Raw genomic sequence first — 23,476 nt, forward strand, 5'->3', positions numbered from 1 at the left:
TAAAATCTGGTTGAGTAACTCTTTCAGGGAGTAACTGGAAGGGTGAATTCTTTTTAAAAGTTATTGATCTCAGCAGAAATTATCATAGGAATTGAGAGGTGGAAATGACCATTCAGATGCAAATTGCTCCATATTATCCCGCAAGAGAGTATCCAGTAAATCTGGAAAAGGCAAGCAGTTGAAGAAAGTATATCAAGTAGCTTGGGAGAGCTAAAATAGAAGATGTGGCATTATCTAACTGGAGGGACAAGTTTTAGGGTTGTGCATGAAAATAATTTCTGTTCTGGTAGCTACTAAGCAATAGTGGCATGCAGCATTTTAGTGCCTTCTTAACCAGAGTGCGTTATGAAGATTCGCTGTACAGATGTCATATTAAAAGAGTGAAGACTATGCTAACCTCGAGGTTGACCTTCATTAATTAACATAGCCAATACCTAAGTGCATTTATATTCATTTGTTGTTTGTGAAGACATGCAGTGCAAATATAGTTGCTACCTGTACATAGTCACCTTATTTTAGAAAAATATAATTCATAGGTTGAGAAGCTGTTTGGAGTATCCTAATGATAGAGCAAAGACAAAAGAACAATACAGCACAGCTACGGGCCCTTCAGCCCTCCAAGCCTGTGCTGACACATTTTGGCCTTCCATATCAGAAACTGTCTTCACTTACAGGATCCATATCCCTCTATTCCCTTCCTATTCATGTATTCGTCCAGGTGCTTCTCGAATGCTGCTATTGGGTCTGCTTCCACCACCTCCTCTGGCAGTGCGTTTCAGGTACTCACTGTCCTTTATGTGGAAAAACCTGCCTCACTCATCTCGTTAAAATGTCCTCCCTCACACCTTGAACCGGTGTCCCCTAGCAATTGATCCCTCAACCCTGGAAAAAAGCTTTATACTTTCCACTCCATCACTGCCATCCACAATCTTATAAACTTCTATCAACCTCCTGTATTCTAGTGAAAACAAACCCAGCCTATTCAACCTTTCTTCATCGCTAATATCCCCTGAACCAAACAACATCCTAGTAAACCTTTTCTGTACCATTCCAAAGAATCCACATCCTTCTGGTAGTGTGGTGACCAGAACTGTATGCAATATTCCAAGTTGGCCTAACTCAAGTTCTATAAAGCTGCAGCATTACTTGTCTATCCTTATACTCAATGCCTGTTCCAATGAAGGCAAGCGTGCCATCAGCCTTTTTACTACCTTATCTACTTGAGCAGCCACCTTCAGTGATTTGTGGACCTGCACACTCAGATCTCTCTGCATATCAATACTCCTAAGGGCTCTACTCCTAACGATCTGGTAAAAGACAAATCAATGCAAGTAAACTTTTTTCATCAATTTATTTCTTCATTCCTTCCTTTCTTTGCTTCCTTCATCCTTCCTGCCCTCCCTCCCTATAATGGATAAAATAAGCAAAACTTTCCTTTCTAGAGGCAGCCTCCACTGATTCATATAGGACTCACTGATCACAAAGTGTTTAAGAATACTGACTGCAGTTGCTGTTTCATGCACCTCATTGTCTGTGTTGCTGAAGAATAGCAACAATATGTTGCTGTTTGTCACAAAACATATTTAAGCCCGTATGCAGACCATGTTTCCTGACCGTAACTCATCAAAAGCTGCAGTGGGACCCAGCTTCAAACAGCTATTAGTTCCCCTATTTATGTATGTGGAGGAGCTTTTGTCAATAAAGTATACAGTGTATTACTCAAACAGAATGATATACATATGTCATTCACCATATTGGATACAAAAGCCAGTGAAAACAAAATGCCTAATAAAGAGGGACAGTGCAGTCAACATTCTAGGCCATAAATTATACATGTTAACTCATAAGCCAAATATTACATTGGTTTAAAAACAAAGCTGGGGATCACACTAATAAACTATTGTGATGATCCAGTCCAATATTATGTTAAAATCACACAGTTTACAAATTGAGCTCAATACCTCCTGGCTGTTTGACTGAATAAATCTAATATGTGATCCGGTTAAACTAGTTTGCGTGTCCTGATTATACCAGTTTCCTTTCTCTCTGCAACGATGGGTGCTTACTGTACCTACCCACACAAAATGTAGTCATCTGCCTGTTTCCTATTTGCACATGTTTTTGGTGGTCCCAGTCATGGAGAAATGTGAAGTGCTGAGAATGTGAAATAAAAATGGAAAATCCTGGCACTTGCATCACTTCCTAAACTAAAATCAAGGTAATACTTTGCAAAGATGGAAACTAGTAGTTAAGCGAGTCTTTTATACATGAACTGGGAAGCAGTTAGATGCTAAACTTTAATGATGAACTGAATAGTTTGCACTGTAAGTATCAGAATTATGAAATCATTGATTCCCTTTGACTTAATTTCAATACCGAAAACTTCCTTCAGGTCCTCAACTTTTCTCATTGAGAACCACATATAAAATAATCAGAAAACTCCAGGGTGCCTGCCAATATAGGATCTCCTCGTTCAATATTTGCTGTCTTTGTTTTTACAATAATTAGATAAAATTAATCATTGAAAGGACATATTGAAATTAGACATGGACACTCTGTAATAAGATTAAAATTCATGAAAATGTATACCATTCAATCAGAAGTTTATGTTCCAATGAGGAATCAGACTGAAACGTACAAATACAGCCAGACCTGACATGCATTGTTCACAATTTTTACATTTTTTTTTACACTTCCAACATTAACTGTCTTCTTTTCATTCAGTTTGCACTGTCTGTTTCCAGCACTCCAGCCTTCAATAAAAATGTTGTGCAGAAACAACTGCACAGACAAATTAAAAACCTCAGCATTTGCAGAAAACACAGTAAAGTCAATCCAGCACATAGTCACTTTGTATTTAATGAGTTAAACCTGGTCTCACTAATGTTACATTGTAGCCCCCCACTGATTCAATAGAATAACATTAATAATTGTCTGTCATTCATAGAAACTGTCTGTTGAAGTCTGAACTGTGGAAATCCCTTTTTTGATCCTTAATATACTGAAGAAAGAGTGCCTTGGAAAAATTACATAAACAATAGTGGAAACCTTCTGATTCATACTAACATTGAAAGCCTCTTCCGTGCTGCCTGCCTCATTTCACCAGAGCATCTGTTACATTTTACAATAGGTTTTAACTGCTACTTGGATGTAAAAATAAATGAAATACACACACTGCCAGGACAGTGCTTTTTCACAGATGGAGTCTTGTAAGAGAAACAAGAGTGACAATCAGAAAAGATTCCTGATGACATTCAGGAGTAAAAGTAAACACTGGCTCTGGTACCATCGAACCAGAATGATAACATCACCTGATTCACCAGAGGGTGTAATCATTTTTTTTCACACTGCTTTACTGACTAATTATGTAAGTAGTAAATATTAAAGTATCACTTTGTGTTTAATTTTTATTCCTTTTAATTGCATAGTAATCTCTGTGGTCTCTTTTCTGTGTGAGAAACCATTTGTCAATACCTACTACAACTGGTTTGTTGTTTTGTTTTGAACATGATAATGTTCACATGTACAGCATTTTCATTCTGAGTGCTGATGATAATCTTCCAGTCCATGAATTGCGATTATTGATTGATGTGAAAAATAAAATGGCCAACTGAAGATAATCTAACCCATAGTCGAAGGGATTTAGTATGATTTTACTGTGTGCCATTTAGCACATGCATTTGAAATTATTTTGTATGCTATTCAATGAAAGCATTAAGCTATTTATATTAAATAGTTTAAGATCTCTTTTCAAATGACAGGTGACAATTGTTCAGCATTTCAACACAAATATCAATTGCCACACCAGGTAGAATGTAGACTCTTTTGCTTAAAGAGTATTTCTTCACAAATTTCGCAACAGCAAGATGACTCCTGATCTGCATCAACATTAAACTTGCATTTTAATTCTAGCTTAAGGGCAGAGCGAATATCTGTAGAAGGTGTTGTCTGAGATCAGTTTAATTTAAAATCCAATGAACTGCAAGTCTCATGCGAAATCTGTTGGACTTCTTTAACCTCACTTTGAATATTTAATGAAATGGGATTGTCTCCTTTCTCCTTTCTAAACAATTACACTTTTAACTATTTGGAACAACAGTGGTAATGATTGAATGTTGGCTATGGACACAAGTCTCGATTTGGAAAAAAAACCTTACCATTCCTGCCAGAGAAGCCCATCAACATACAGAAATACACTGCTGCTATCTAAACTCCAGCTCCCATTCTCGGGCCAGCTGCTGCAGTGTGATTTCACTCCAAAGGAAATGTGCAGAATAAGCAGAACATCATATCAAACCTACTGGAAATTCTTTAATTTGTGCAAACAATCTCTATAAGTTAGCGTTTCGTGAGACCTGTCAGACTACTGTTATGATGGAATGTCTATAAACACTAGTGTAATATCTCTGTATGTAATACCAAGAAATCTGTAAGAAAAACAATTACATGTCTATCATCCAAAACAAATAGTGGGTAGGACAACTTCTGCTTGTGCTATATGTTCAGAGAATATGAAATGAAGTAGAATGTACTCACTTGCATTTTGTACGAGTGAACAATTGTTGGTAAATGAGCCAGAAATTATACCAAATCAATAACTACTTACCCAACCTACTCCTTATCAGATCAAGACAGAGGAACAAGTTCAGTCAAAGGGCAAATATGTTCCATGGTTTTTTTTTGTTTCTATTTGTGCCTTTACACATTATAACGGTTTTAAATCAACATTTGTCGATATAGTATGAACACCTTTGTAGAGTGATACAGGTAGTGACCAATATTTATTGTGGAGGTGGAGCAGCTGGAGGATTAACAGAGTTATTGACACACTCTCAATCACATGTCAAGAATGATGTTAACTAGCATCTGACTTTTCTAGTGAAGAATTAACAAGACCTTCCGTCCTCAAAAATCAAATTCTAATGAAGGAGGCATTCTTAATTTTGAATGAAAAGAGCAATTTCAAAGCAGTTGATAGAAAAAATAATATGCAAGGTTACTTCTTGCAGAGGGGTTTGGATTGATCATTTAATAGTGTGCAACAAACTGTGCGGTGACATTTTGAAATTCTTGGCCCTGCATCAACTTCAAAGATGCAGTACAAAGTCAATGTGAATTATTGCTAACAGAAGGTCCTTTCTCTTTTTCACACTTTTTCTTTCATTTCCATTGCGTCGGCAAAAATGGACAGAACCTCAAGGGCCTGGATTTTTGCAAGAGCTGAAAGGGTCTCCAACTTAGCCAAATGCCACCAAAGACCTAATTCGGGAAAACCAAACCCTGGAAATGGTGCTCAATAGTCTCATGAGGGGAGCAGGAATGGATATTAGATTTCATATCAATGGTCCACAGAGAAAGCCGTCCAATGCAAAATACAGCTGTCTTCAGACTAATCCAATTTATATTAGCAGAATGTTGAAAATTTAAATGGTGAGGCTTAAGCCTTTAAAGGAAAAGTCTACTGCTGCTCAAGTTTTTAGAAGAGGTTGGGTCTCCTTTCAGATAGGTCCCAGGTACCCCTTTGAGAAGTTGTACTTTGGAAAAATTATGGTACCCTTTAAGGATATATAATGCGCAATCAGGAAGAAGACAGATGCAATCATGGAGAAATCCCCTTTGGGATTATTAAAAATGGAGAAGAATGCATGTAATAAGTGAATAAACCCATTGTATCTGCCAAATGGTATTCAATTCTCCTGCCTATTTTTAATAAAAAAGCCAATGCTAGCCATGCATTGCCAACTCTGTCTGTTGAAATAAACCTGAGTTTTACTAATAAAGGATTAGTACCACATGGTTACACTCCACAATCTATCATTATAACCGTGTGGGTGCCAATTCTCATCTTGATTGATAGCTTTGAGCGGTTATAAAATTGGAAACATGAATATAATGGTTGCTTGGTATAAAGGACTATATAGAAATACAAAGGATGCAAATGAAATGTTTGCTTTTATCAGGGATTAGAAATGTTGAAGAAATTTAAATGTATTGAATGGGTTTTCATAAATGAACGTGTTTTTAAAAATAATATCTGCAACAATTCCCTCGAACATTATTTTGTTTAATTTAGCATTGGTCCTAAGGTCTTCAAATGGTGAGCACACAAAGTTTTGGTATGAAGGGTGTAAGAGCAAAAGAGTGGAGGAGTGGCAATGGAATGGTATGTATTGGTACTAAATATGTTATAGGAGCTATAAGGGCAAGGTGGGTAGAGGTGCATGTATTGGTATATAGGGCATAAAGGGCTATTGAGAATAGGTAGAGGTATGTAGGCTGGCATGGGGCATGTTGGCAAAGAGAATATGAGGATCTATGAAGGTGGGTATAGAGGCAGAAGCTGCCTTGGTGTTATGAGCTGAATTGATGGATTTGGCATGAATTGGCAATGGATGAGTAATGGGGAATAGTATAAGAGTGCAGAGTGCAAAAATCCTTTTTCTTGGTTTTCTTGGTTTTCTTGGTTTTATTTTACAGCTGTGATGAAGTCCCAAATGACCAAGGCAGGCATCACACATAGCTCATCTCGGTACCTGGCAGCCCCGGGACTGCCTCTGCAATGCTCCCAGCAGCAGCATCTATAACACCTGCTAACACTCTCTGAAATAGTAACCTGAGAATCTGCAGTCTTTTCGTAGCCCATTCCCCAAGTTGGAACTTTCTCCAAATTGTTGACTCAGGGCTATGTATCCAGGCCTCCATCTCCAGTGACGATCCATAGTTACTATATTAGATTGTAGTACTTTAGTCACCTTGGATCCTTTTCCAAACTGAATTGTAGGAGCCTCTAATCTGCTGACTTTGGCCCTCCAAACAACTGATGCTAGGCCTCAGTGATATTTAAATGGATTGTCAACTTCATTCCTTAAAGTCTCAGTTTATAATTTACACAAAAAAAGGCTATAAATCCTCAGTGAGTCAGGCAGGGTCTGCTTTCACTGGTGCCAAGCTTGGATGTGGGAAGAGCTTTTAAATAGGATGGGATAGTGTTGTACCCAAATCATGCTGCCTTCCTGGCTCTAGCTCAATTTAATTCTGAGCAGCAAGACTCATGATCAGCCTTCCCATCCCGACATGCACTGAGGACCATAAGTATCCATTACAGACCACTTAAGAGCCTCATCCCACCCTCACAAAGATTAACCCAACTGGACACTGGCCTGTTACCATGTGGTATGCATGATAGACAGGTGAAGCAATGCAGGCTGTATATCACCTCAGTTAGACAGAGCCCCTCAATCAAAGGCAATCAGTGCCTAATCAAAGGACTGGACAGCAAGAAGTGGTGGACAATAACTTTCCATTGCCCTGCAGCCCAACGTCTTCGCATCAACCCCACCCTGCGATAACCCCTCCCCAGATTGCTTACCTATGCCTGGATCCTCTGCAGTCATGGGACTCTGCGGAAGCCTTTTGGCAGCAAGAGTGATCTGCTGAGCACACGGGCTTCTCGTGTCTGATTAGCTGGCCGAGTTGACCACCGTGGTGTTAAGCTTCAGCATATGGAAATCAGTCCGAGCAGGATCAACAAGTTTAACGTCATCATCTGCAAGGTGACACAGGGCAGCCATACATGCAGGGAGAAGCAAGATGAGGGGTTGTTTACCCGAACTACCATAAGGCCACAGCCATTGCTGTCAGAAATCTGCAGTGCACCTCTGGCGGAGGTGGACAAGGAGGAGGCAGAGGGCATGCAACCTAAATCTTTTAGAATCTTCTCAAACTCTGGCACAATCACAGGCAATTTCCCTTTACCATCATGAATCCATAATTCCCCAGCATCCCATGAGCAATGACCCATATGAAAGAGGCCAGAGTTCAATCTACCCATTAAGTTCTTGCTCTAACAGTACATTCAATTGCACAAGCAAAACTGAAGCGTTGATGCATGTGCATTTCCTTAGTGTGTGCATTCCAGGTACCTTTGTATGTCCTGCAGGACAGCGTGACCATAGTGGCCACAGGTCAGTGGTAGAAGGCAGCTCAATTTGCCTGGGAGGGGTTGGTGAGGCAGTGCGGGGTGGGTGATAGAATTACATATGGCTTTGAGCAGCTCTGGGCCTTGAGAGTCCATTTCTGGGCTGCACCACACAGCAATCAGCCAGAGGCCTTCCAGCCTGGAAGCAGAATGCAGTTGAGAGCTGAGGTAGCAGTGTTTATTCCCATCTAGGAAGTAGGCTCTCAGTCAGATTTAAATTGGGGGAACCCTAAAAAGGATAGTGGAAATATTTCTAGCACCTACCCCCACCAACTCCCAGAGTTGGTAGGCACCCCACTAGCACTGCAATGGGAGCTGAGACATCAACCACTAAGAAACTGCAACACCACTGAGTCAGTAACTCTATTACAGTGTCAGTCATCAGTCTCTCAGTGTAAAGAATTGACTCCATCCTCTGCAAGATGGCCTTTGGAAAATTGGATCTAGACTTCTCCATATTTCTTGAAAGTAAAAGAAATATGACTTGCAAGTCTAACAAAGCCCCAAATATCTCAGTGTGCTCCTTCATCAGTCCTCTCCTAAATTTCACCTCACGGTCCTGATTTAATCTGCCATAACAGAATACATCTGCAAACTCCCCCCTCCCCAGTGCTTTGGGACACAAATTATCCTTTCCCCAACCAGGCTGCAGACCACCCATTCCCATTTCTGGAAAACTGCTCAGATGGTGCATCGTACGCGTCCCCTTCAACTTCCCTTCAAATATGCTGATGGCTGGAAACAGCCAGGCATTCATTTACCTCCAAAATGCCATCAGATCACTCATTCAGGCAATAAATCGACTAACTGATTCCTTGGATCTTATTATCCCAATCATCCTGATTTTCACAAATGAAAATGATAATTTTAAATTGATGACTACTTGTTACTGACTTCCTCAAATGTGGGAAACCCTTCAATCACCATAAAACTTGCATACTTTTAAGCCTTCTGTTAAATTTCCTTTCAGTCCATTCTGATCTACCAGAAAGAGTCTGAATATCTTCAGTCTCTCCACACAGCAAGTTTCCCAACTTTCCCATCTTTCATGTGAATCTCAATAATTTTTACTTCCTGTGTACAGTAGGGCACCCAAAACCATACGCAGCACTTTAGTAGCTTGGCCAATATTTCATGGACATTTACTGGTGCTTCAGAGCTCATGACACGTTAGACCGTCCATGTCAAACAGACATGAGAAATCAAAATAACAATAAAATATTACTTAAATATTTGTTATTGAAATATTAAGTATTTGTGGCTGTAGTCAAATGACAATTCCTTTCAACAAATGAGGCAATATGTCCCATATAGGAGCTGAATTTGTTGAAGACCAAATTTCCTCCAGTTTATTTCATGAAGGATTGATTCTCTGAGTGCTTAATGTAAAGGCCACATTTATTTAAGGATATAGCTCTGTCATTTACATAAATTTAATCCACAGAATAATTGACCCAAATTGATCAATGCAAATAATGGATTAATTATTGTAAATTGGTTAGCATAACAATTCATTAACTTTTGAAGTCACTGTAAATGATTCTGACCTTATTATTGCTGTAAATGTCAGAAAATATTTTACTAAATATTTGAACAGTATCTCATTTAAATGTTACTGTGAAAAAAGTCTCTAATTTCTTAAAAGAACACAATATTCCAGTTTCTAAAGTAGCTTATCCCTACACCTATATCCTGAATCAGTATTAAAATTAGCAATTTAGAGTTTACTATAATATGTGGGTGACATTTTAAAAAGCAGCATTAATAATTGAAGAATCATAGAACTATGATTAAGGCCCAGCATGTTAATATATTATTGGAAAAGTTATGTTGCAGAAGGTGGAAGTACATATTGTACTATTTGTACTGTACCAGACGCCCACAGGTAATTCTGGAAAGACTGAAATTGTGTAGCTTTTTAAAAAGTTTGATTCAGTTCTGAAAATATTCTGACAAAGATTTTTGTTGTAGTTTTTCAGTTCCATTCTTAGGCACAACGGTTAAAGTATAAAAACCGGATTTAGAAAATTTTGTTTGGAACAGGTACTAAGACACACTGAAAGAATTGAAATGAATCTGCCAATAGGACGTCAGCAAGTTCTATTATGGTGTAGAAAATTCCAATTATTTTGATGCAATCACTTGATCTCAGGATCACGTACTGTTTAATGCTGAGATAATTTCAAAGAAAATTTATGTTTTGACATGAATTAACCATAGAGTGTGAGAAGAAGATGTTGTTGTGTCACATCTCTTGAACATGATTGAGTTACTCATTTGAATTTGGGACAACGGTGAATTTGAGAAGCATAGATTTTATTTTGGATATTAAGTTGGTAAACTGATAATAGTTGAAGTGCATTCAAGGAGTAGTTGTCATCCACACCGTAGTACTATAATAAGACTAAATCTATTGTGGTTACTTTTGTTTTTCCTTTGTGAAAGTTGTTTCAGCAATAGCAATAATAAATATGAGAACGTGAAAAATGCATGGAATTACGGACATTTATTGAATGTGACTGATTCTTTCCGTAATTTATCTGTTTAAAAACCAGAGGATTATTGTTAGTTAATGGGATTCATAAGAGATTGGGCATGATTTCTAAAGTTTGGGATTTAGTCTAGTCTAGTCTAGAGTGTTGGCCAGAAGGTAACCCCTGCCTGGTGATGCCATTGGCCAATTATTGCAAATATTTTTAACTGAGTTCCTGGAGAGTATGGACCCAAAGTGCAAGCTAGCTCATACTGCACTAACTTGACATTATAACAATAAACATGGATGGTAGGAAAAATGAGGAATAAAGTACTATTATTAAAGGGTTGCTTCCCTGAGTTTGGTTATAAAACATGTTGCCTTGTTCCTTCTCTAATGTAAACATGCTCTGGCACTTGATTTTAAATTTATGTGTGAGAAATGAGGAAGTCCCCTCTATCCAAGAAGCACTTACCAATCTCTCCGCTCGGACATCCAAGAGCCCCAGCATCATGTCAGTAAGCTTGCCCTGCACCCAGTCCAAACAATGTCTGCTGGCTCATTAGACAGTGAGCCCCAAACTCTGAATTTAAATTCCATATTAGGACTAGTTGGCAATAGAAAAAACATTCAGATTGCACTTCAAACAGATTGATAATCTGTCTGCTGTCGGATAGTCAGCTCACAGTAAAGCTATCCCAGGAGATTTCTTTGTCCCTTTGTAAATGATGACATCATAGTTTGACCTTTGACCTGTTATTTCCAAACCCCCACACAATAAGGCCATCCTGTTTTATGCTGGTTTTATTTTAACGACGAAGACAATTAAGCTAGTTTTCTTCTGGGCCAGTTTCAGTTAAGAAACAGTCTTTCTTTTGCCAAATTACCTCAGCTCAGTTCCCTGAGACTGAGTCAGGTCTCTCATGGAAAGCTTTCTAAGTTTGGGCTTGAGGATTAATCAATGCATTTTATTCTAGCCCAGCAGGGAAAAGCAGTAAGCTGGAAGCAGGGGTACTTTCAGACATTAACCCTTTGTTCCTTTAGAAACTTTACCTCTTGTCTGGATGAGCTTGGGTTGGAGCATTCATCTCTATTTCTCTCTGTCACCGTCTCTCTTACTCTCTTAACTTGAGGTTGGGTCAATTCCATATCTCAAGGTTTGTTTGACACTTGCTGTCAGGAACAAAAGTGAGGCAGTGGATCAGCTTTGATCAGATTGGATGTTGTATTAAGCTGGAAGGGATATATGATTTTTCTCTTGTTCTACTGTTCAATACACTTATCTTCTTAAGAAGGAAACTTACCACATGTTCCCAAGGGCAATTAAGGATAGCACATAAACGCCGGCCTTTCCAGTGATGCCAGCATGCTGTCATTGAATGAATTGAGGAAAAAAAGTCCCATACTTTAAGCCCTTGATTATATTAGCTAGTTCCCCTCAAAGGCACAGCTGGAGACCATCCAAAAAGAGATAAAAGGCAATGAAAAGCTGGCATATTGTGAACTCAGAAGGAGACGGAGTGCTGCTGGGTGATGCACCCTCACTACTCAGCAACACCCACCCTGGAAATACCTCTGGTTATTGGTACCCAGCAAAATTGGTAAGGCCCCAACCAGCAAACTGCATCACAGCATTTGATTGATGTGTGATGGTCACCTGATTTATCTTGTCGCTCGTCAAAGACAAATTGACTTTGTCCAGAAGGCCCTTCTATTCCAGCCTTCCATCTCTGAGAAAATTATCCACGGATTGAAATAACCTAGGATTTAGGACGTACGTTTTCTACAAAGCAACATGGAGATTTATGTTTCTATAAAAGCATAAAATTGTTCGACCATTTCATATTTTGATCTATAAACTTTTCAATTACTTATAGCAAGTTACTTGAACAACATACAGATCAATAGTCAATAAGTGCATTCAATATTTTGGAGAGATTTAACACTGTTCTGTTGGTTAATGTTTCACAGTAGGATTTAGGATTTCAAATTTTGTAAACTTAGTCCATTGTGACTATGAGGTGCAACAAAAAGGGGAAAGTTAAATGATTCTTTTTGTTATAGCGAGGGGAATAGTTACTGTTCTGTGCAACTGAGAGCATGAGTTCTGAAGGCTGCGTTGCCCAACCACTGCCAGAATAAAAGCATCTCCTTAGTTCTGCAGGGAAACTTGGATTTTGAGGTAAAGGAAGAATGTGGAAGCATTAGAGAAGGTGCAGAGGAGATTTACCAGGATGTTGCCTGGTCTGGAGCGCAGGCCCTATGAAGAAAGGCTGAGGGACTTGGGTCTGTTCTCATTGGAGAGAAGGAGGCTAAGAGGGGATTTAATACAGACATACAAGATGATCAGAGGATTAGATAGAGTGGACAGTGAGAGGCTTTTTCTGAGGATGATGTCCTCAGCTTGTACAAGGGGGCATAGCTACAAATTGAGGGGTGATAGATTTAAGACAGATGTTAGAGGCAGGTTCTTTCCTCAGAGAGTGGTAAGGGCGTGGAATGCCTTGCCTGCCAATGTCGTTAACTCAGCCACATTAGGGGCATTTAAACAGTCCTTGGATAAGCATATGGATGATGACGAGATAATTTAGGGGGAGGGGCTTAGATTAGCTCACAGGTCGGCACAACATTGAGGGCCGATGGGCCTGTTCTGCGCTGTATTGTCCTATGTTCTATGTTCTATGCTCTATATAAAGGAGCCAGTTGACATGGTACATGATATAGGGAGTAACTATATCATTGAAAAGAGTTTTGGTGTGGGAGTATGAGCAATGAAGGACTAAATTAAAAACTAGATTCACAAAGGTAATAATCTCTGGATCTTTGAGCCATGAGTAAATCGACATTGACGGGATATGCTCAGCAAGCTGAACATTTTTTTTCTCTTTAAGTATTCAGGGCTGACTAGGCCGGCATTTATTGCCCATCCCTAATTGCCCAGTAATAGGTCAACCACATTGCTATGGGTCTGGAGCGTCAGGTAGGCCAGACCACGTAAGGATGGCAGTTTCCTTCCCTAAAGGGACATTAGTGAACCAGACAGGTTTTTCTGACAATTGGAAATGAATTCATGCTCATCATTCGGCTCTTAATTCCAGATATTTATTGAATTCAAATTCTACCATCTGCCATGGCAGAATTTGAATTTAGTAAATATGTGGCTCAAATAATGCTATAGAAGAATTAGGTTTCAATTCATGGGGCACCAGTACATGTTCTGGAAGAGAAAGAGGGTCTTGCACCACTGTGACAGCCTTCATCTGAACTGTGACAAATGGGTAGTCTTGAAAATAATATAGTTTGTTGCAAAGAATTCTAAACTGAATAGTAGGAGAAAGGATACATGATAGAGGAGATTAGGAAAGTTCCAGTGAAAGCATAACGTAACAGTGCAAGGTAATGATAAAAGTAATGGGAGCAAGAGCTTGACAAGATTGGACCAAGTGTACTAACGTAAGGTGCACCAGCAAATAAGGTTAGGCATGAGAAACATGGTGAAGGAACAAAATTAAAGGCTCTTTATCCAAATGCAGACATTTAAAAGATTGATGAATTGATAACAAAAACAGAAATAAATGATATGTCACTTTCGGAATTTTGCAGTTGTGGTTACAAATTGACCATGAAGGGACATGAATAATCAAGCAGCATCTGTGGAGGAGAAAACAGAGTTAATATTTCGGGTCCGGTGACCCTTCCTCAGAACCCAATTCTGAGGAAGGGTGACCGGACCCGAAGCGTTAACTCTGCTTTCTCCTCCACAGATGTTGCCAGACCTGCTGAGCTTTTCCAGCAACTTTGTTTTTGTTCCTGATTTACAGCATGCACAGTTCTTTTGGCTTTTATGTGAACAATCAAGGCATTTTGGCATTTCAGAAGAACAGGATGAAATAATAAGGATATGAGGCAGCGCTATTTGCAAAGGATAAGAAAGGTGCAGTGGGAAACTAGTTTAAGTGTTTGAAGGATCAAACTATAAGAACTGCTTTGGTAAATATGAGAAATAACAAAGGAAAACTGTCACCAGTGGAAGCAATTTATAGGGCACTGAAAACAGCTGCATTGTAGGACAGAATTTAAGTCAAGAAATAATGGGGGTTTACAAGGAAGGTTTTAAGATAATTGTGAAAGATTTTATTCTTCATGTAGATGGACAAATTAAACTGCCAAAAGTAGCCTAGAAGATGAAATCATATTGTATTCTAGACAATTCTTTATTAAGAACAGTTCATTCTGTAATGTACCAAGGAGCAGGCTCTTTTAGATCTGCTAATGTGTAGTGAGACATTATTAACTGATAACCTCACAGTAACACATTTTCGAGACAAGACTGATCTGAATATGATAGAATTTTATTTTCTTTTTGACTGTGAGAAATCATTGTCTGAAACAGGTGTTTTAAATTTAAATAAAGGTAATTGCAAGTGTATGAAGATAGAGTTAGCTAAAGTACATTGAGGAAATAGATTAAGAAATAATATGGTGGAGAACCAGCAATGGATATTAAAGAAACAATTTCATAATGCTGAACAAAGTTACATTCCATGGAGGAAGGAGATTCTTCGAGAAGGATGTATCAACTTTGAGAAGTTATCAGTTTGGAAAAAGGCAATATAATCCTATAAAAAATAGTGATAGCTGAAGAAGGATTCAGACCCGAAACATTAGCTTTCCTGCTCCTCTGATGCTATTTGGCCTGCTGTGTTCATCCAGCTTGCTCTCCACCTTATTATCTGTGATAGTTCAGAGATTATAGAGCCTTTAGAACTGAATAAAGGATTTGTTTTTAAAAAGGAGAAATCGGAGCATAAGAAAAAATAGCAAACAACATAAAAACAGACACTAAAATCATTGATAAAAAGGAACGTAAAAAGGGATAGAGTAGCTTTGAAAAGCAAGGCAGGGCTCTTAAATGGTGTGATGTAAGGAAATGGCAGAGATTTTGAACAAGTACATCTGTTTTTGCAGTACAAGATGCAAAAAAACCCAAGAATAGCAGAAAAGCGGGTGACTAAAGGGGCCAAGATATATAACGTGGTCATGATTATTGGAGACAGTGTACCAGGAGAATGAAGGAACTAAAGGCTGACACACCCTTGGATGTTAGTGGCCTAAATCCTAAGGGTTTTTAAAGGAAATGTCCACAGAGATAGTGAATACACTGTGACTTTTCAAAATTGCCTGGATTCTGGAAAAGCCCTGGCAGATTGGTAAACTGCAAATGTTCGTGAAAACTATTCATGGAAGGAGCTAAAAAGAAAGTTGTAAACCATTGGCCGGTCAGTCACCATCGGTCATCAAAAAGTATTAGAATCCATTGTTAAGAAGGCAGTAGCAAATATTTATAAAATCCTCATACAATCAGGCAGAGGCAACATGGTTTTGAGAAAAGGAAATTGTGATTGACAGTTTTTTTTCCTCTAGTACTTAGGTAGATAAAGGGGAAACAGTGGATTTCCAAGAGGTGGGTAGGGAGTAATGGGAGAAAATTAAGGCTGAATACTTTGACAAGGAAAATAAAGAAATTATTCAAATGAAGAGAAGTTGCAGAATGGTGCAGTGTATAGACATCTGGGTGATGTACATGAATCATAAATTCACCAAATCAGATAAGCTGTTCATAGAAGTTGCACTAGGCTGATTTGGGATGAGAGGTTTGTCTTCTGTGGAAAGCTTGAGCAAATTGGACTTCTATTTATTTGAACCTTGGTGAAAAAGGTGATTGTATTGAATCATGTAGGATTCTGAGGTGACTAAACAGGATCGATGCTGAATGGATATTTCCTCTGATAAAGCGATCTGAGACGAAGGGGCACATTTAAAAATAAGGGCTCTCCCATTTAATATAGCAATGAGGAGGAATGTCTTCACTCAGATGCTGGTTCGGCTTTGGAGTTATCTTCCACCAGAAGAAACAGTGGTGGCTGAATCACTGAACTCATTCAAAGCTGAGTTTGATGGGTCTGTGATTGCTGAGGGAGATAAGGGTACAGCAGACCAACAAGAGCTGAAACACAGGAAAGTTTGAAACTGCCACTCAGCTACATTACTTGGTCTTGCGACCTCCTGGTATCTCCCATACACAGGCAGTGGCTGAGTTGATTTTAGTTGTGCTAAGTTGGCAGACAAACAACTTGGGCTAGCATGGGACTTCCCACTAAAAATGTTTTCTGAAGTTGAAGAGCACTTTGGGCTCACCATCCACCCTATGCTCTTTGGTGGAATTGGTCCAGTGGATCCAGGACTATCTGTTTGATGTCTTCAAACTGGGTCATCACTTCTTCACAGTCCTGATTGCTGCTCTGAGGAGGGGAGCTTCTGACCTCAATGCAACTTCTATAACGCACTGGAGGCCACTGCTCACAATTTGGATATCCTTGGAGTGTATCTACCTGAAGTACCTTGAATATTAGAAGGTGGTTGTGAACCTTTGCAATTGGAGTCCATCTATATCCAATATTGAACATATTTATAGCCTAAAGGTTGATTTGAAGGAAAATGGGAAACCTATGATCAACAACAATTGCAATGTTAGACTTCAGGTGCCTTTTTGAGACTCTTTTGAGTGAGTTAAATACAAAGAAACACATTTTAAAGAAGGGACCTTTTTGTATTCTTGGCAATTGAGTCTAAAATCAAATAAAGTATGGTAAATATTAAGAATATATACATACTTTAAAAAGGTTAATAAAGGAAATACATACTCTAGATATTATTATTATTATTGATGTGCTTACTGCTTCATTAAATTCCCCTTAAGAATTACATTGAGGATATGGATCATTTGCAATAATAATTATACAGTGATCGATTGATTGTGTCTGACATTGTACTTGTCATTTTCAAATGTGAAATCCATCTATTATGGATTGTCTGGAGAGTTTTTTTATGCATCATGCATACCAGGAACTCAGTAAGTGATTATTATTTACACGGTAAGCATTTTATAAGCAGACTTTTAGTGATATGATGCTCAATTAACCCTTGCCTCTCCAAGATTTCTGCCATTGTCCATTTGGTTTAAAGCTGTTTTAAACCAGAGGCTATTAATTAGCGTAATAGGGTCCTTGCAAACAATTGCACCATTTTCAACTTTCCTTTACTCTCCAAAGACTTTGAGTGCGCTGTTTCTTGCTAAGTCCTTACCCATCTTTCAAGGAACTGTGTGTATGATTCCTTTCAATCAGGCTTCCACACCTGTCACAGTTTTGAAGCTAATGTAATCAAAGTCACAAATAACATCCTATGTGACTGAACAAGGTAAACTATCTCTCGCCTTCCTTCTTGACTTTTCTTCAGCTTTAGAAATAAGTCACCATGCTACTGTCGTTATATATCTTTCCTACGTTTCCATTTGGGTGGACTACATATGTCTCCTTTCATGCTCTTCTATCCGCTCATAGCCAGAGAAACACCTGCAAAAGTTTCTCTTTTTTTTATCTTTGGTGTCCCATTCCATCTCTCCTCTGCCCCTCGAAGACATCACATGAAAACAGAATTTCTACATGTATGCTGATGATGTCCAACTCTGCATCACCAGCATTTCCTTCAACCTCTCCAATACATCTTCAACAACATCCAAAGCTGGATGAATATTAATATTCTTCAATAAAATATTGGGAAGATGGAAGCCATTGTCTTTAGACCATGTGACAAATTCTATTCCGAGCTCACAACTCTGTCCCTTTCAGCATCGGTGATGAGAGAAATACAGTTAACATTTCGAGTCTAGTATTATTCTTCTTTAGAATAGAATAGAAGGGGAATACCAGACTGGAAACATTTATTTATCTCTCGTTTATCTCTCTCCAGATGCTGCCAGACCTGCTGAGTTTCTCCAGCATTCTCTGTGTTTGCTTCAGATTTCCAGTATCTGCTATATTTTGCCTTTATCAGTTCATTCCTTTCCATGGCCCCAGATTGCTTTCTTTTACCTCAGATTATGCCCATTGTCTTTGGATGTAAGTCACAGAAAATATTCAGGTTTTGCATTGTATCTCTTCCATTTGGAGTATTTCTGTTCAATTCCTTGGCACTCTTCTAAGTACAACATTCCATGGTCTCCGTCAAAGAATTTTCCCGATGGTCACTAAATTCCTCTCCCTATTTATTCCAGTTCCCTCTCCCCATCCCCCTCTCTGATGAGGGGTCTAGGCCCGAAACGGCAGCTTTTGTGCTCCTGAGATGCTGCTTGTACTGCTGTGTTCATCCAGCTCCACACTTTGTTATCTTGGATTCTCCAGCATCTGCAGCTCCCATTATCACAAATTGCATTCTCTATCTTGTTTGCTTTTAAAACATAAAAATCCACCTTGCTTAAAAGTTCAGTACATCCATAAATAATTTGCAGCCATGAATCATTGTTACAACAAAACTAGTCTCTTATCCAAAATCCAGATTTATGTCCTGTTTGAAAATCCAAACTAATTTCTGATCCTGAATTCAGACTAAACTCTATCCTGTGAGCAGACTTGCAGTCTGATCATAAGCTAAACTTTATCTTGAATCCAGTCACTTATGATATGAACAAAACCTGGAATCTCCCTTTGTTCTTCCACAATTTGGGTGTTTTCTCTTGATTTAGTTTGTGTTTGTACTATAATTGCAGCAAACTTATCTCATGGCACTATTACAGTTGGAGTGTAAATGCATCCTTCCTCAACAGTTATGATCTGTTCTTTCTAATTATTTTTAACACCTTGAAAATCCTTTTCTCAAAAGGATAGGGGAAGACTATTAGTTCCATTGAAATGACTTCATGTTGCTCCAGTGATCTATATATTTAACAGCAGCATAACCTAGATGTCACTACATTGAATAAATTTGATTACATCCACGCATTCATTTTTCTTCAGATATTTTTATGCTCAAATTTTATTTCAATGAGTGAAACCACAAGTTGTCTTTGAATTCAGCTTTAATTGCTGCCAAACTGTTCCACAATGATGTACAATATTCAGAAATCATGTAGTAAAAATAAACAATGCTGCACTGATTTAAAAAATACTCTTCTAACAGCTACTAACAGCACATGACAAATCAATTTATCACATAGGAATTATAAAAATATTTGGCATTTTTTACTTCACTGGGCATGACTGGCCAATTGTAACATAGAGCATGGCATTATTTCCCCACAGTATACTTGAAAATCGTAGTCCCACACAAAGCCCATCTCTAATCCATCTGTTTATGTGCCATATTCAGCTTCTGCTAACAGAGTTGTTTCTTGAAGGAAATTACACCAGCATCTTGTGTTTCAGAAACAAGACAATACTTAACATTCAATTGTACTTCAACTTGTTTAGAAATCTTAGAAGTGATTTTTCTCTTTAACATAGTTTTCTCCATTGATTTATATCAGCATCAAAATGCATGCAACTTCTGCCAGCTTCTCGTAGGTTGTAGTGGGGGAAATTAGAAGCCTTCTTCTAAGGAAATGTTAACTCACGGAAAAAACTGCAGCAGTTAGACAGAATCATCACCATGGCTTTGAAAATCTGGATGTTTGCTTTCTGCAGTTTAGGCCCCTAGGCCAGATAATACTGCCCAACAAAAAGACTTAGGCCATATCCAAAAATCCATAACAGTTCCTGTAAAATTTCTTTTTGGAAAGGGTTATGGGGAAATTTTGTAATGGAAACATAGTTCAACAGCATACACACAAGCATTAGCGTATTATATGCAGATTTATTTGAATTTACATATTGTATTTGGTATGTGCGTAATGCTTATGACCCTTTAAGCATATCCACGAATGAGGGGTCAAACCAATGAAGCTACAACACAAGACTGTTTGCAAGCCTAAAGGAAAAGTATTGGGAGTAGACAGGCCCCACTGATCCCAAAACCAAAAGAACAGATCGAAGCACCTCAGTCCTGCCACATTGAATTGTGAAAGATAGTAAACATTTAAAGAACAAACAAGAGTTGGAGGCATCACAAATATCCCCATCCACAATGAGGTGGGAGTCCAGCACATTCATGCAAAAGACATGGCTGAAGCATTTGCATCTATCTTTAGCCAGAGGTGCTTATGGGTGATGCCCCTCAGCCTTCTCCTGAGGTCCCCAGCACCACATATGCCCATCTTCACAATTTGATTTTCGCCACATGATATCAAGAAATAGCTGATGGCACTGGATGCTGCCAAGGCTCTGGGCCTTAACAGCATTCTGACAATAGTACTGAAGACCTTGTTCCAGAGCTAACTGTGACTCTAGCCAAGCTGTTCCAGTATATCTACAACACTGGCATCTTCCCAGTAATGTGGAAAAATGCCCAGGAGCATCCTGTCCACAAAGCACAAATCCAAAACTCAAGTTACAAGTTCATCAGCAAAGTATTGGTAGGAATCATTAACATTGCTATCAAGTGGCACTTACAAAGTAATAACCTTGTCAATGGCCCAACTCACCTTTAATTCTTTTTCATTATTATTTTTAAATTTCCAGCAGTGATTAAAAGTAGAAGGAGTAGACATTACTTTGTAAAAGTTAATCTTCAGTACCAGAGAGGTTATGAGGCAGTTGTTATTAAACTTAAATGGGAATGGACAAATGGAATTTTTGTAGCACATTTAGTCAGAATCCATGAAGTAAAGTATTGGGACTCAACACTGTTCAGTTCATTTGAATAATGAGCCAATGAATTTTCATCACACTTTTGAAGGAACAGGTCATCAGAGGCAGAACATATCAGCTATTTTCATTTAGTTGTGCACATGCTACCACTAAAGCTTGCTTTCTAACTTGCACAGTGAGTGACATTAGGCTCAGTTTGTTTTATTTTACAAGAAATCCAGCCTAAAGTCTCAGTTAATGGTGGTAACTGCCCACCAAAATAGTGTAACCTGCGATGGTAACACAAAGTAGAATTTGGGCTTGCTCTCAATTTACAAAGACAAATGCTGTGGTAGGGGATTGTTTTCTACGTAATCAGAATTTTACAGAGATGGATTGCTTATACTTAAGTGCTGCATTATTCCTCTTATTTATCCCAGACTTGTTCTAAAGTTCAAATTAAATGATATTTAGTCAACCAGCAGAATGCAGCCCCCACCTTTACCTAACAAACCCCAGAAACATTCAATTCAATATTTAAGGTGGATTACAGAACACAGAGTGGTATAGAAATGGAAAATTAAGTCTGACAAATTAAACTTTAGACAGTTTTGAATTACAGCTTAACCATGTATATTTTATAATTTTGACTTTTAGCAACTAGCCTTCTGATAGTCCAGCTGAGCATAAGCAGAACTGCTATTACTCTAAGACATGCACTCAGATAATGCTAAATTGATGGGTGAATTACTGACATACAGAAATGGTGTACCTTCTACTGCACAAACACTTGCAAAGACATTTACGAAGTTCCTGTTGAGATTTTACAGAAGCACAACAGGTTTGGAGTAGAAGATGTAAGTGAATGGCATATTTGCATCATGAGGTGAACAAAATAAACTCTTTTCTGCCTGTTTACAAATCTTATAGTAATCCCATTATAATGATTTTTAAAGTACTAATTTGTCTCCCTGATTGTAGAAGAAAAGATGTTTAAAAAATATTTTGAATGATAGCAGCCAGGTGAAAATTGTGTCTTGGAAGCACTTACATTTAAGGCCATTGTAACACTGTCTAATATCAGTACAAAAATGTTAGAGTTATTCATTTGAAGAAAAATCTTACTTTCTTACATAATTTTTTTTAATCTTAGGAATTCCCTCCAGGATCATTATAGGTTATTGTAGAATTATTTGTACCAAAAATAGCAGTCTAAATTATTAGGCCTGTAGAACAAGAGACAAGATTGTTTTCTGCTTGTCTATTCAGAAAGATCACAGCCTTATACAGTAAATTTTCCATGAAAAATATATTTAAAAATGATTTCTAAATCAGTACAGCCTGTACTTGTCTTGGGGAATGTGATGATGTTAACCTTATTAAATCCAGCCCATTGAATTACACTGTATCATCAGCTGAGGTTTTGACCTTTCGAGAGAAGACTTCCTTCACTGGGCCTGTGATATATTCTTTCTGCTATGAAATGAACTGCCTAAACAAAAGAGGAACAACCTTGCATTCATATAACCAACTTCGTAACTTCAGGACGTCCTAGAGTTTTTCAGTAATTTTAAAGAGAGATCTAGTTGTGTAGTTGCTAATTTAGTTTTTCTTTAAATTGCCAATTCCATTTATCACTCTGAATCTAACCTGATATTCCAAACAAATGTTTACTGGAAAACACTGGATGCAAACGTAGCAGATAATTCAATCAAAGTCTCTGCAAAATAATTGGTAAACAAGAAGAAAATTTAGACTTTTTATTAACTTATATATAGATCCATTAGTTAATTGATGCTGAGTTAAATGGACTGAATTTTCCTATTTTCAATTAAAGTCATTGGCAAGTGATTTGCATAGTGTTTGGTCTGCTGTGATCCAAGGCAGATTCTCTTATTAGTTATGCAATTGAGCTGTTGAGCATGTTTCTTGGGGAATCACATGGCCAGGGAAGTGAATGTGTATGCTACTGTTGAGATCTACTGGCTTACAAGTCTCTGTTGTATATTTAAAACCAAGCTATAAGCTGCAGGCTATGAGCTAATTCTCAAACAGCAGTGATCAGCCCCTGAAGATATTTCAGAAGAAAGGTACTTGAGCTTCCAGGACAAAGATCTGGAGGTGCTGGTGGAGAGGAAGAAGTTAATTCTTTTCATTTTGACCGGCAAAAGAAACCTCTTCAACAGATTCAGTCAGTTTGGACAGAATTTCTCAATCCTCTGTCCTGCATAAAAAATAATGATGTCCAGCAATATTACAAAAAGTTGACTGATCTGTGCTCTACAAGAATAAGTCCCACCAACGTGTCTATGCTATCCGCATTCACTTGGCCACCCTTCTCTCCAACTCTGCTACTGCGCACATCTCTCTGTATTGCAGGCATTGTGTTTGCAAAGGACGCACATCCACCTCATCCCCACAAGTTACTAACCCCTCCTGCCCTCTTCACTTTCTATTCACTCA

General features: G+C 38.3%; 1 protein-coding gene across 14 annotated transcripts in view; it reads left to right on the top strand.

The window, feature by feature from the left end:
- The window catches only part of rbfox1 (RNA binding fox-1 homolog 1), a 2,011,452-nt gene that overhangs the window by 980,172 nt on the left and 1,007,804 nt on the right, over nucleotides 1–23,476 (top strand). The window lies entirely within an intron of this gene.

This window comes from Stegostoma tigrinum, chromosome 23 (assembly GCF_030684315.1).
Source record: "Stegostoma tigrinum isolate sSteTig4 chromosome 23, sSteTig4.hap1, whole genome shotgun sequence".
Classification (NCBI taxonomy): Eukaryota; Metazoa; Chordata; class Chondrichthyes; order Orectolobiformes; family Stegostomatidae; genus Stegostoma; species Stegostoma tigrinum.